General features: G+C 30.6%; 1 protein-coding gene and 1 long non-coding RNA gene across 2 annotated transcripts in view; one reads left to right on the top strand and one right to left on the bottom strand.

Moving 5' to 3' along the window:
- Window positions 1–13,737, bottom strand: part of Sol1 (CUB domain-containing protein Sol1) — a 1,033,997-nt gene that overhangs the window by 780,745 nt on the left and 239,515 nt on the right. The gene's annotated exons all lie outside the window — the stretch shown is intronic.
- LOC143206709 (uncharacterized) lies at window positions 8,325–9,936 on the top strand. The gene is made up of 2 exons (XR_013008508.1): window positions 8,325–8,718; window positions 8,775–9,936. It is a non-coding gene; the product is annotated as an uncharacterized LOC143206709 (long non-coding RNA).

Genomic DNA, 13,737 nt, shown 5'->3' with positions numbered 1-13,737 from the left:
TCAAGATTAGAAAATATGATGGCCAAACTAATGGATCAAATGAGTACGATGCTTGGTCTACTCACAACCGTCGTAAGCAAACTTGCCTAATGCCTGAAACCAATAGTTACAAAATCGCCGTCTGGAATGCCAATGGGCTCCAACAACACGCCAGGGAACTAAAAATGTTCGTAAATGAACAAAATATTGACATTATGATGGTTTCCGAAACACACTTTACGGACAAGAATTATCTGAAAGTTCCTAAATATAAGCTTTATCATACAAATCACCCTGATGATAAAGCACATGGAGGTACAGCCATAATAATTCGAGATGATATAAAGCATTTCGAAAAAGAAAAATTCCGCAAAGACTACCTGCAAGCCACCAGTATAACCATAGAGGAAGCCCATGGACCATTAACAATTTCTGCGATTTATTGCCCACCCAAACATAACAACAAGGCAGAACAATTTCAAGAATTCTTCCGTACGCTAGGTAATAGATTTATAGCAGGAGGAGATTATAATGCAAAACATTTAATGTGGGGTTCAAGAATAATAACCTCAAAAGGTAGAGAACTGCTCAAAGCCATAAGGAAAGATAACTTACAACATATCTCTACTGGTGAACCAACATATTGGCCTTCAGACAGAAATAAAAAACCAGATACAATAGATTTCTGTATTACAAAAAATATTGATCCAAAAAAGTGTCAGGCAGAATCATGTTTCGACCTGTCTTCTGATCATTCACCAATAATAGTAACAATTTCTTCAAAAATTACCATCAAAGATAAACCCCCTTCTCTGTACAATAATAGAACTAACTGGCCCTCATTTAGAGAAAACTTAGACCAAAATATCTCTCTAAACTTACCGTTACAAACTGAAATGGATATAGAAATAGCAGCAATAAATCTTACAAAAAATATACAGGAGGCAGCATATTCCGCGACTCCCAACAGTGAAACATATCCAAGAAAAAATACACATATATCATGTACAATACAGAAAAAGATAGCAGAAAAAAGAAAGTTACGACGAAATTGGCAACAGCAAAGGACTGAAGAGAATAAAAGAAAATTTAATAGGGCCATAAAAGAGCTGAGAGATCTAATTCAAATTGAACAAAACCAAGGCATTCAAGAATACCTAGAAAACTTGACATCAACTGAGGCTACAGACTATTCGTTGTGGAAAGCAACAAAAAAGCTTAGGAGATCCCAGCAGCATAACCCACCTATTAAAACAAGCGAAAATAATTGGGCGAGAAGCAATAAAGAGAAGGCCGACATTTTCTCAAAACACTTAAAAAATGTTTTTAAACCTTTCCAGTCTCAGCTACATAAAGATGACGAAAATAAAATTACTAGCTTTCTAGATTCGCCATTTCAAATGGATTTACCGCACGAGAAATTAACGGTCAAAAAAGTTAAACATACAATAATGGGAGAGATTAATATTAAAAAAGCTCCTGGTTATGACTTAATTACTGGCAAAATTTTAAAAGAATTATCAGAAAAGGCTATAAAACTATTAACATATATATTTAATGCTATGCTACGAATTAATTACTTCCCTAGCATCTGGAAAGTAGCTAAAATATTAATGATACTTAAACCAGGAAAAATACCAGAAGATGTGACCTCCTACCGACCTATAAGTTTATTACCAATAATCTCGAAAGTTTTCGAGAAATTATACATAAAAAAACTAAACTATATAATAGAAAAAAGAAAAATTATTCCAGAACATCAGTTTGGCTTTCGCAATAAGCATGGGACTATAGAACAAGTGCATAGACTTGTAAACCAAATAAACGCTGACCTAAATGCCAAAAGATATTGTTCGGCTGCTTTCCTAGACATATCTCAGGCTTTTGACAAAGTATGGCATACGGGCTTGCAGGTTAAACTAAAGAAACTTCTCCCTCATCCGGACTATCAGCTACTGAAATCGTATCTCACTGACAGACATTTTATTGTAAATCAAGGCGATGAACATACCGAATTAAATCCCATATATTCAGGAGTTCCGCAAGGTAGTGTACTGGGTCCAGTACTGTATCTTCTGTATACGGCTGATCTGCCCACCACAAAAATAACTACTGCGGCAACATATGCAGACGATACAGCAATCTTAGCATCCCATGAAGATCCAGTCACAGCATCAATAAACCTACAAACCCTCCTGGAGCAAATACAATTATGATTGAAGACATGGCGCATTAAAGCCAATGAATCAAAATCCACGCATATAACGTTTACCCTGCGTAGAAGAACATGTCCACCAGTAAATATCAATCATCGTCAACTCCCCCAAGCAGAGCATGTTAAATATCTTGGTATGCATTTAGATCGACGCCTAACCTGGAAGAAGCACATACTCTCTAAACGGAAACAACTAGGACTAAAATTATATCAAATGTATTGGCTCATTGGGCGCAAATCCAAGTTATCATTAGATAACAAGGTATTGCTGTATGAGTCTATACTCAAGCCCATTTGGACATATGGAATTCAACTATGGGGTACCGCTAGCAAATCTAATATATCCATCATTCAACGGTTCCAAAATAAGGTGTTGCGTGCCATTGTTGATGCTCCGTACTATATTTCAAATAAAGTGATACAACGCGATATTCCTCTAGAACATATAACGAGTGTAATCCAACGTGTTTGTATGAAGTACTTCGAAAGAGTGTCAGTGCATCCCAATGTACTCGCTAATCAGCTAAATATGCGACGTGATAGTGAAGTGCGTAGACTAAAACGTTTAACACCACCTGATCTGATTACTGGACATATGTAGAGTTTAGAATAAGCATTAGAATAAGTCTAATTAATTAAGTTAATATTTTATACAGAAGGTTGCTTAATGAAGTGATTGTCTACATGCCATGTATATATAATATAAACAGAAGAAATACTTATTGCCAATAGGGCAGATTGTGGACTCACGAAGAGTAATAAAAAAAAAAAAAAAAAAAGCTGTTAATAATTAATATTTTCTTCTATTTGTCCTATATGTCCGATCTATGGTAATTAATTTAATATTTACTGCTCCATTTCTTCATTACATCATTTATATTTAATTATATAATATTTATCTTTCATCAATATTTCTTATCTAAAACATATTTTGAAAAACAATAAATACAGCAGGCTGTTTAAAAGAATAATTAATTTATCTAAATTTTTAAATAAAATTGTGTCATTCCGTGCATTTTAATTCCACTACCTTCGATTACTAAAGCAGTAGCTGTATTACTTTACCTATCAGTAGTTGTATTTTTTCAATCTATAATTTGACAGAGAAAAATTATATCAAATTTAAGAAATATGCCTTAGTTATGCTTTATTTGGTTTTATATCTATTTTTCCGCAGTAGAGCGAAAATTAATTATACAAGATACATAATTATCAGTTTGTCGTAAAAACTGCACCTGTGTAAAAGTAGATCAAGAAACTAATTTATAAAGTATAAAAATACATATTTGCCATTTAACAGGAGTTGTGTTAACCTTGATATTAAATATCATAGGTATGTTGTATTAATTAATTTATACTTTTTATGTGTATCATATATACCCACATGAAGTAATCTATGCCAGCTCAGCTATGTTAAATTATTGTTAACATTCCAATATTGTGTAGTCAATAGGACAAAAAATATTAATATTTTTAAAACGTTGGATTAAATTATATTAATTTTGAATCGAATATCTTTATGGAAAATGTGTTTTACTTTATTAACGACAAAAGAAAAACTGCACTTTTAAGTTAAAATCAGAGGGACACAGAGAGATTAGAGTCCTTTTTAAAAAAAATGTCTCTCAGAAGCAATTTTTTACACCATTGCAAGATGAAGATTTCTTCGACAGATGCAAATTTGCAGGAAGCTTATACAAGAAGTACTTTTAGCACTCTATATAGTATTAATACTAAGTTAAATAATTTACCATTTAAGTGAGAAGTACGGTGACTTAAAGAGACTTATTCGCAGAGTTCTTCATACGTCTATAAATAGAGACCTTACCCGATCACCTTACTTCAAGTTTTGGATCCTAAAGTTCAAATCCCACTGCTTATGTTAGAAAATATTAATCTGAGGTTATCAGTCTGCCACACGTGATAGTTCATTATATATAAATTAATCATAAATAAATTCATAAATCACGAATTCAAATCAAGTCGTGGGACTGCTACCCCATTGGTACAAGGTTTCATAATACTTGTGTATATATAATGTATATAATGTATAACGTACAAGGTTCCTCGTTCTAGAGGCGATTCTGTGTTTATATCATAATTTTTCGTTTATATCAAATATGGTCCAATCAGCAATATAACTTACCCAAGTATGTATCTGTCTTATATCTCGTATCTCTAATCAATCTCTATATAAGATCTATATGATATATATGATATAACAGGTGGGGCAAAAGACCCGCTACCATTTTGATTCCCTATAACTTTGCTCAAAGAAAAGATAAGTAATTTTGATTTTCATAAAATGTTTATTTGGTCTTTATATTTTTTTTCGTTGTGATTGAAAAATTATATCAGCTAAATGGTGACCGCGATTAGCTTTGCAGCTCTCTGTTGTATATCATCTTTAATTTAGCACATCTTTTAATACAATTACCATAAAAAAATGATCAATGTAAATGTGGTATCATCTTTATATGTATAAGAACAAGTGTGTCTCTCCTTGGACCCTACATACCATATTTAAATTACAACATGTTGAAGTTGGACTGACAATTGACATAAACAAATAGCCAAGAATAAACGCTATTTTAAAAAATATGCACTTAATAAGATATTAGTGACCCTGTTGTCTTTTATATAACTGAGATAATTCTCAAACTATTTATATATTCTGGAAATCTAGTAACATATCCCAGCCATCTCAGCCTTTGGGTGTTTATATACTGAAGTATAATAATAGAGATTCAAAGTATTTCAATATCTCCAAACTGTATTGCGTCTGACTTAAATTTATCATACTTCTCATTATACAGAATGCATATTCAATCTCTTTATTATTGTTACATCGTCCTCATATCAGGTAATTATGTTATTTGTTGTTCTTTCTAGTATATTATTCCTGCTCTCTGCAGCTACGCATATCTGAGAGATGATTCTAAAACCAAGTCCAAGACTGATTGGTTCCTTGAATAACTTGATGCCACTTATTCAGTTTTGCTCATAACTTCGACTATGGATAATGGGTATCAGGTTTAGTTTCTTTGGCTTTCCAATTTTGATTACTGACGCATTCTTACCCTTTTTTAATAGATATGACATCTAGTATGATGCTACTAACTCCTTAACCGATCTGATGTTCGCTGATGATAGTGGTAGATTCGCCGATACAGACGCTGAAGCTTCTAGCATTCTTCTTAATAGATTGCACTGCAGAGCCATATGGATTGAGAATTAATAAAGAAATGAGCAAAGTATTAACAACTATCGAATCGTCTGCTATTGCAAATCTCAGCTGCAGAATTTAAAGTACTTTGGATGAGTAATAAAGTAGCAAATAATGCCGAAGTAATATTTCTAATCGGACAAGCTAATGCTATATGCTTTTGCTTCTATAATATGATGGATGGAGTTTCAAAAACACAATTGGAATATAATTGTTGAATGTTAGTTTTATCACTATTGTTCAAAGAAACTGGTCATTAACCAAAACAAGCACATAGATGTTACTATAAAAAATTTTCGACTTTATTGAATAAACACACAATAAATTTTAAAAAATATTTTAATCTTAAAATACATTTTCAAACATAAGGGAGGTTATATGTAGGCCACTGTAAAAAATTATAGTCAATAGACAAGAAATCTCTATATATCCGTGCATGCTTTATGATAAGATTAGTTTTCCATTGTTAGAGTAGAGATCGCAATTTTGTTCAGTATCCAGTTGGGAACATTTTCATTCTCAACAATATGTAAATTTGTCACTGCAGTATACATCCGAAAATTTATTGTCGTTTCGAAGCCAGACTGTTATCATTCTATGATACTCCGAAGTTGTCGCTCTTGACAAAAGTAATTTCAGCTTGTCGTAATACGGCTTCAGTAATGGCTTCGGTGGAAATGTTAAAATATATTTTGCGGCATATGCAGTTTTACAAGATCTAGTCTAAAATAAAAGAATACTTTCTGGCTTCATAATAATAACTAATAATAATATTATGTTAGTTTTACAGGTTTTTTTTGTGTTAAAATTAATGCTTTATTTGAAAAAAGTAATTTAATTAACTAATAGTGAGCACAATCGATATGTTATAATAACCGATATAATTCAATGAATATTGTGGTATTACAACTAATTAACTAACATATCAATTATCATAGTTGTACGTACTTAAACAAATATGCGTATTTAATTAAATATCATTTAATAATACATTTATATGTGTTATAATATGCACGAACAATATAAGGTTACAACAATGAACGCTTCATTACGTTTTAAAACTATGTTAGTAAAATATTATAATCTTATTTTTATAATACAATGCAGTTCATTTATTCATAAATGGTTCATATGAGAGTACCTAATAAAAATCATTCAAATAGAGTACAGGCAGCCAATACGCATACGTAATTATTAGTGAGGTCGAAACATTCGGATGTTTAATATTTAACTAAGAAAAAACAAAGTTTCATCACAACAAAAGTTTTTACTGTAGGAAATTGAGTTTGTCGAAATTACGATATCCTTATTCGAAATATTCGCAAACATATCAAAAACTTCTATCTATTTCTAGTTCTAGAAATTGTTACTAAAATCATATATTTTGTATACCTATTAATAAAAATAATAAAAAAATAAAATTAAAAATATAATTAAAATTTTAATGTCTTGAAATCACGACCGAAATCTAATTTACCTTAATTACGATTTTCGTTGGATTGTCATCAGCAGAAAGAACAAAAAAATAATTAAATCCATATGTTTTTTAGTTAGCCCTAACATTAGTTTGTGAAGGAATTTCGCGTGTTGATAAAATATTGCTTTTTGAAGGAAAAAAATACAGTTGAAGCAAAAACTTGGCCTGATGCCGAGTTTCAGGACACTGCCCCAGGAAAATCAACCATCAAGGATTGGTATGCTAAGTTTAGACGTGGTGAAATGAGCACCGAAGGCGGTGAACGCAGTGGACGCCCAAAAGAGGTTGTTACCGACGAAAACATTTTTGAAGTTGAACAACATTGAAATTGAATGAAATACCAGACACTCTAAAGATATCAACTGAACGTGTACATCATATCATTCACGAATATTTGGGTATGAGAAAGCTCTGTGCAAAGTAGGATATTGTGGGGTATTATTTCATTCCATAGAAAAATTGCAATCCTTTTTACAGATCCACAATAGATTCAAATATAAAAGTGATTCTATTTCGTTTAAAATTGAATTATACATTGCATGTTGTGTGTCATTATGATAGTGTTCAGTAATTATTTTTCCCTTTTCTTATTTAAAGTTAGTTCGTGAAGGAATTTATACAAATCCGTCTCTCTTACACTACCATCCTTTCCTCTCTCAAAATTTATACAGAAAAGGAATCTTCATACATCTTCGTCTGACATCACGAATTGAAAAAACTGTCAAACTGTGCATTTGAGTGAAAATAATAATTACTATTTTCAGTCGCTAGTTTTTTGACTATCGACTGTTTCGACTGTTTTCAGTCGATAGTTTCCAACGTTAGTTAATAGTCTTAAACATTGTTGTGATTAAATCCTGACCTACTGCATACAAAAATTAAATTCTAGACCACAATAGGTTATTATTTTTTTTAACATAATTTTTCATGCTGTATCATTATATATAACTTATGGTAAAATATTATAAATTGTCGCGAACAAGCTTATTTATGGAAAATCGAAATAAAATTTCTATTATATTGGATGTCAAGGAGTCTTCTAATATTATACTGTTGTCAAGCAAAATTGAGTCGCCGTCAAACTATTTGATGTACAAGAATTACAACCAGATATTTGATATTGGCTTTTCATAATATATCGATGATGGAATTTAATTGGCACTTGTTGAAAGCTTGGATTTAACAATTTTTTTGTATGCTGAGAATATCTGTTCGTTCAGTAGAGAACAGCAAAGACTATTCAGTGTGTTCAGCATAGAAAAAATAGAAATTTCACGGTATAGGCGACCTTGGGGAAATGTTTTGTTTAGTCCAATCAACTGTAGCGCTGCGATCGCAAATTGTGATTGGCAGTTTAAATTGCAGGTGCCGCCACTAACATGAAATGTGATTTGTCGATCAAATTGTGTGAAATCAGCATTTTCTATGGGCGTCCATTTTTATGTTTGTTGTTTGTAGGTTATGGTTTTTGTTTAGATCACGAAATTTTCGTTTTACGTTGTGCATATTTTCTGTTTTACATTAATTATTATGGGGTAATAATATAAAAATTGATGACAATACGTCAGTGTAGTAAAAGATGTAGTGTACCGGGGTAAAATTCTACTACGGAAATTAGACATCGTTTTCCAAAGAATGATCTCGATCCTTTCCAAAAATGGGTTGATCAAGTAAATAATAGTAAGTTACCTGGATAAACCACAATGCAAATATATCAACGTCATGGTGTTTGTTATGGACATATTAGTGAAAAATTTAGAATTATCCTTCCTTCACGAACAGGTATTTGGGTAAATGCATATCCATCATTGGTTTTATCAGGTACATATAAAATTATCTATCTACTACATGTCTGTTTATATATTGTTTGTTTACAGAAACTCAAAAACTTATGAAGATGTTAGTAGTAATAAAATTCAATTAATCTACCAAGTTGTGCGTATGTTGTCAATGTGATGTCTCTACATAAAGAAGTCTTACAAGAAGGTAATAATTAATATAACTGGATAATTAGTAGTAATAAATACTACTTTTAATTGTAAAATATCCCTAAAATATTTGCAATACTTTAACTTTTTAGAACAATCAGTGTTCAATCATTTTATAGTAGAGGAATTATATATTTAAATTTGATTGCCTTGTTAAGAAAATATTTGTTATGGTGCCATCAATTAAAAATTTAATTGCTACTTTTAGGGGATTTATTAACTTAAAGAAATCTATTTTGTCTAAATTTACAAATAACTACATTTGTTTAACAAATCTTAACCAAGATTGCTTAAAGATTTTTGTTGGATCTATTAGAGGTCATAGAGGTAGAAACAGCATCCTTCCCCTAGTATGTTCGAGAAATTTCTAAAAGGGCTCATCATTTCAATTTTTTCACATCATTCTCTCGGAGAAAATTGTGAAGAAGATGAACATGTTAGATAACTTATATTCTTTTTTAACGGGAGATCTAGTACCACTTGAGGTTGTTAAATCACCAGTTGAGTCTATATTTTCAGTTCCAGAGAATTTTGCTCTGATGAAAACAAAAGTCTAATATTGTATTTTAGTCTTATTTCAGACTATTTAATAAAACTTCTGAAAAAGAGACAACATGCAATATTTGTCTATATTCTATATTAAGTAGTTCCACAGATTAAATACTCTAAAATCTAAATATTTTTAAAAAACACATACATTTTTAGTGTTTCGACTGTCCAATCCATAATGATTTTCAAGACAAAATTTTAAGTTATTCTGAGGTTTGATTGTATTTTTGGTTTAATGAAGTTAATGTAATATCAACAGGAAAGGATTTAAAGTTTACATTCAATATATCAAGATAAGTTAGAACTCTAATAGATCCCATAAAATTGATGGCACTAAACATATATGGGAAGGCTTTATACAAGAATTATAGATATTTTAATATTGCCTAGAATAGAGTTCATAATTGTTTTTTTTTATTTTTCTTTATATATATTTATATTATTTACACTTATGTATATTTGTATAGGATTTTATTTTAATAAATTAATTTTAAAATTTAAATTTGATTTTTATTTAAATACTATTGGCCAATAAATGTGACGTCACAAAATAATCAGGGGAAATGGCAAACCAATCAAAGCAAAGTATTTTCCTTACAGGTTTCTACATAACTATTTTAAACTAACCAATCAAATTCGCGTTGTCAGCGCCGCCAATGATTGGACTAAGCGAAACTTTGCCCCACTACTTACCATTGCAGTTGCACACCCCTGGTGTTCAGTTAGAGGCCCTTTTTGTTCTGTCAAGATGATATTCGAATCTTGTCGAGACATATCCTGACTTCATGTACACTTGTACGACCAAACCAGTCACATCATGTCAAATATAATTTTTTATGTTAATTAGTGTCTGAAATAAATATTATTAGGGATTCATATACATAATAAACAAAACAAATAAGACCTAACTTCTAATGTTATTAATAGTGTTATTAAGTTCTATATTATGTAATTATGTTTTATACTTAATTAAAGCTACTTAAAGTAGTAAATACTTACATTAGAATGATCTTATTGCTGTGAAAATATTAAAGATGTTCAAATTATACCAGTTGATTTTCGTCTTGCAATATTTAATCATACTTTTCAGGCTTGGAGAAAAAATACACGACTTGTTTGGAATTTATACCGTTTTTTATATAAAATTAGTATAGAGAGTAAAAATTACTATAAGTATTAGTGTATAAAACAATATATAAAGAGCGTTTGAGCGTCGCACTAAAGGCCATACCTTTTGACTGATTTTAAAATTTTTTATTGGAATTTAATTTCAATTTGCCTCTCAAATCCTTTGTTTTGCCGAAACAACTTTTATTCCAACAAAATTAAATACGTAGAATTGTTACAAAGTTGTCAAGAATAATCATCTAGCCTAGTTTATTTCCTTTGCAGCTGTAACGATTGCCTAACTATAGCCTTTCATAAATATGAGGACTGAAATATGTAGTAACTTCTATCTTTTTCTAAAACTAATTTATATACCTAGTAATTAATATGTAATTATGTATTAACTATAATGAGACGTTTAAGTGGCTTATAACCGAAATTCATGAGATATTAATATTGATTATAACTGACGCGTTACAATTGATTATTGAGCGACGGTTGTCTATATTACAATATTACACAATTTCTTGACATTAAAACACTCAATTACATCCCACAAGACCCATAAATAACGGTTTTAAACGCTGTAATATAAAATATAACGACACCTAAAAATTAAATACTTCAATTTTATATTATTATTCTAATCATAGCGGTTGCACAGTCACAAAGAATATATGTGTTTAAATTAATTTCAAATGTGCTCCAAAAGAAGTGAATAGTAATATTCAGACAGGTCATACTTTTAAATTTAATATATTTTAACATCAAAATATTAAAATTTCATCGATATCGCTAAATTTAATTTATAATGCTTGTAAATACTTTGAGGTTGTGGAGAAATTTACGTCGTTATCAACAACAATCTGAACTATCACCTCAATATGTAAGTAATTTTAGCATGGCTTTGTAACAGTAATTATAGCACATATATTATAATTTAAATGACCCTCTCAACATAGTTTAATTAGCTTCACTTACACCACACGACTTTCCAATTCGTGTATACATAATAATCCAATTACAGCTAATTTCATCAATAGAGACTACGAAGTATAATTTTGTTTAATAACTCCACAGTGTATATCAGTAGGAATATACTAAACAAATTATCGTACAAAGCTGTGCGTGTGCACCTTAATTCAGTTGGTTATAGTACAGGTACCACTGTAATGATGAACAGAATTATATTTAAGTTATTAATTATGAATACTTTCAATATTGTACTTCAATAATATTATTTTATACAAATACGGATATCTAAGGATATAGGAACCTTTTTTTTAAATTATAGTCACTTCAACACTGTTGTGTTATTTGGTGACTTAAACGTATATTTACATATAGGAGTCTTTATTGAGGTTAAAAAAGTAACGAAATAAACAAACAACAAAGAAACTATAAACGATTGAAAAAAACTAGCGTGGGCAACTATCGAGCGTAAATGTTAGTAATGGCCCTTAATTAATTAAAAGTTAATCTTTAAAAAATAATTAACTACCGCCATTACATCAATAAATAATAATTATTTTAATTAATTTTTAATCAGATTACTATTCCTTGAAACTTCAATGAAAGAAGTTTTAACGTTCATAAGGCTTGTACAAATATTTAAAGACTTAGATATTCCAAAAAGTTAAATAAGGACATAAGTAAACATAAATTCTGTCAAAATTAAGATATTTGTTGATCCTCTTATCCTATTACATTAATTTAAAGATTGTAAAATAGAGCAGCCTAAATACTGCTATATTAATTTAGATTGTTTTACAACCATATTACAAACAAAACTTAAAAAATATATATTTTTCAAGGTCGCGGTTAGGACTTGAAAATTAGAACAATCAAGGCCAGTTGCAGAAAATAGCGACAGAAGCAGTCTATAGTAAATATATTTGGACCAATAATAACGACTCCTGATAATAAAAGTGATCGAAATAGCCGGTGGTAAAAAGTAGTTAAAACCGAAAATAAGGACTGAAATGGTAATTATTAGAAATTAGTTATTACTAAAAAATTAGCATCAGTACCATGTGCTTTTAAACCCGCTGCGTTCTTAATAGTGTCTGAATAGTTTTAGTTGTCCCATTCTTGTACCAATACTTCAAAGATGCCGGAGGTGGAAATCTACACCTCATTCTCTGCTCTAGACCTTTTGAGGTATGGCGATTGTGCTGGCCAGGGAAAAAGATTGTTGATATTCCAATTTTTCTCAAACAAACGCTGAACCTTTTTAGTCATGTGTATAGGCGTAATATCATCTTGGAATATGGAAATGTTTGGTAGTAATACGTTAGTTATAGTCAGAACTTCATCATTCAGGGCCGTGATGTGAGTAGGAGGACCAGATGAATACCACGATATTGTCACTTAAATAATAACATAACGTCCCCCATGATTGATTATATGAAATGTATGATGTTGGTAGGAAATAATGTAAACGGTTCCCCAGACCGTAACACTTTTCTCCAATTATCAAGTGTTCTGTGTTTATTACTGTTGCACCTCTGCTTTGGCAGCTTAGCGTTGGTTACTGTTATAAATGGTTTCGCAATCGCAACCCTTCAATGAATGTTATCTTAGTGATACTATCGTCGTACTTTTTTTGTCGAAACAGTATTAGTCAAGTGAGCGTTGAGTGCTGCTCTCACTTTTGCCGCGGTAGTTTTTTGTTGACTGGCCACAATCACTTTAAATGTCCGTCGCTCTCTAACAGTTAACTCTAAATATATTATATTAGCTATCAGAACACTTTTAACATATAATATAGTCATTCCACAGTATCCGTTTAAGACTTAAGGTGGAGTAGATATCTCATTAAAACCAGTCAGACTAGCTGATGAATGCTATAGTCATTCTATATTTATTGACCCATAAAGATTTCTATAACATTCAGTAAGCAAACCTACTGAATTCCACAGATACAAAACATAAAATTAACGCTACAAGTGTCGAAGAATAGTTAAATAAGATCAATAATACAGGATATGTTGTGTTATATAAGCCACAACTTAGTTTCCGGATGCCTGTCCTACTTTAAAGGAAGAAGATTTTATGTTAATCAAAATATTTAGGGATAATATGAAATGCTAAAAAGATATAGCCATGAATGTATACGTTCTGTCTGTATATTCTAAACACAGTCTTAGTGCATATTGATTTGAATTTCAATCCTTGCTTTTATTGAATAAATTAG

This window comes from Rhynchophorus ferrugineus, unplaced genomic scaffold (assembly GCF_030347505.1).
Source record: "Rhynchophorus ferrugineus isolate W39M unplaced genomic scaffold, kcgeb_rfMv2 rfM1, whole genome shotgun sequence".
NCBI classification, from domain to species: domain Eukaryota; kingdom Metazoa; phylum Arthropoda; class Insecta; order Coleoptera; family Curculionidae; genus Rhynchophorus; species Rhynchophorus ferrugineus.
Note: the sequence above shows the minus strand (reverse complement) of the source record. Positions and strands in the feature narration are given on the sequence as shown.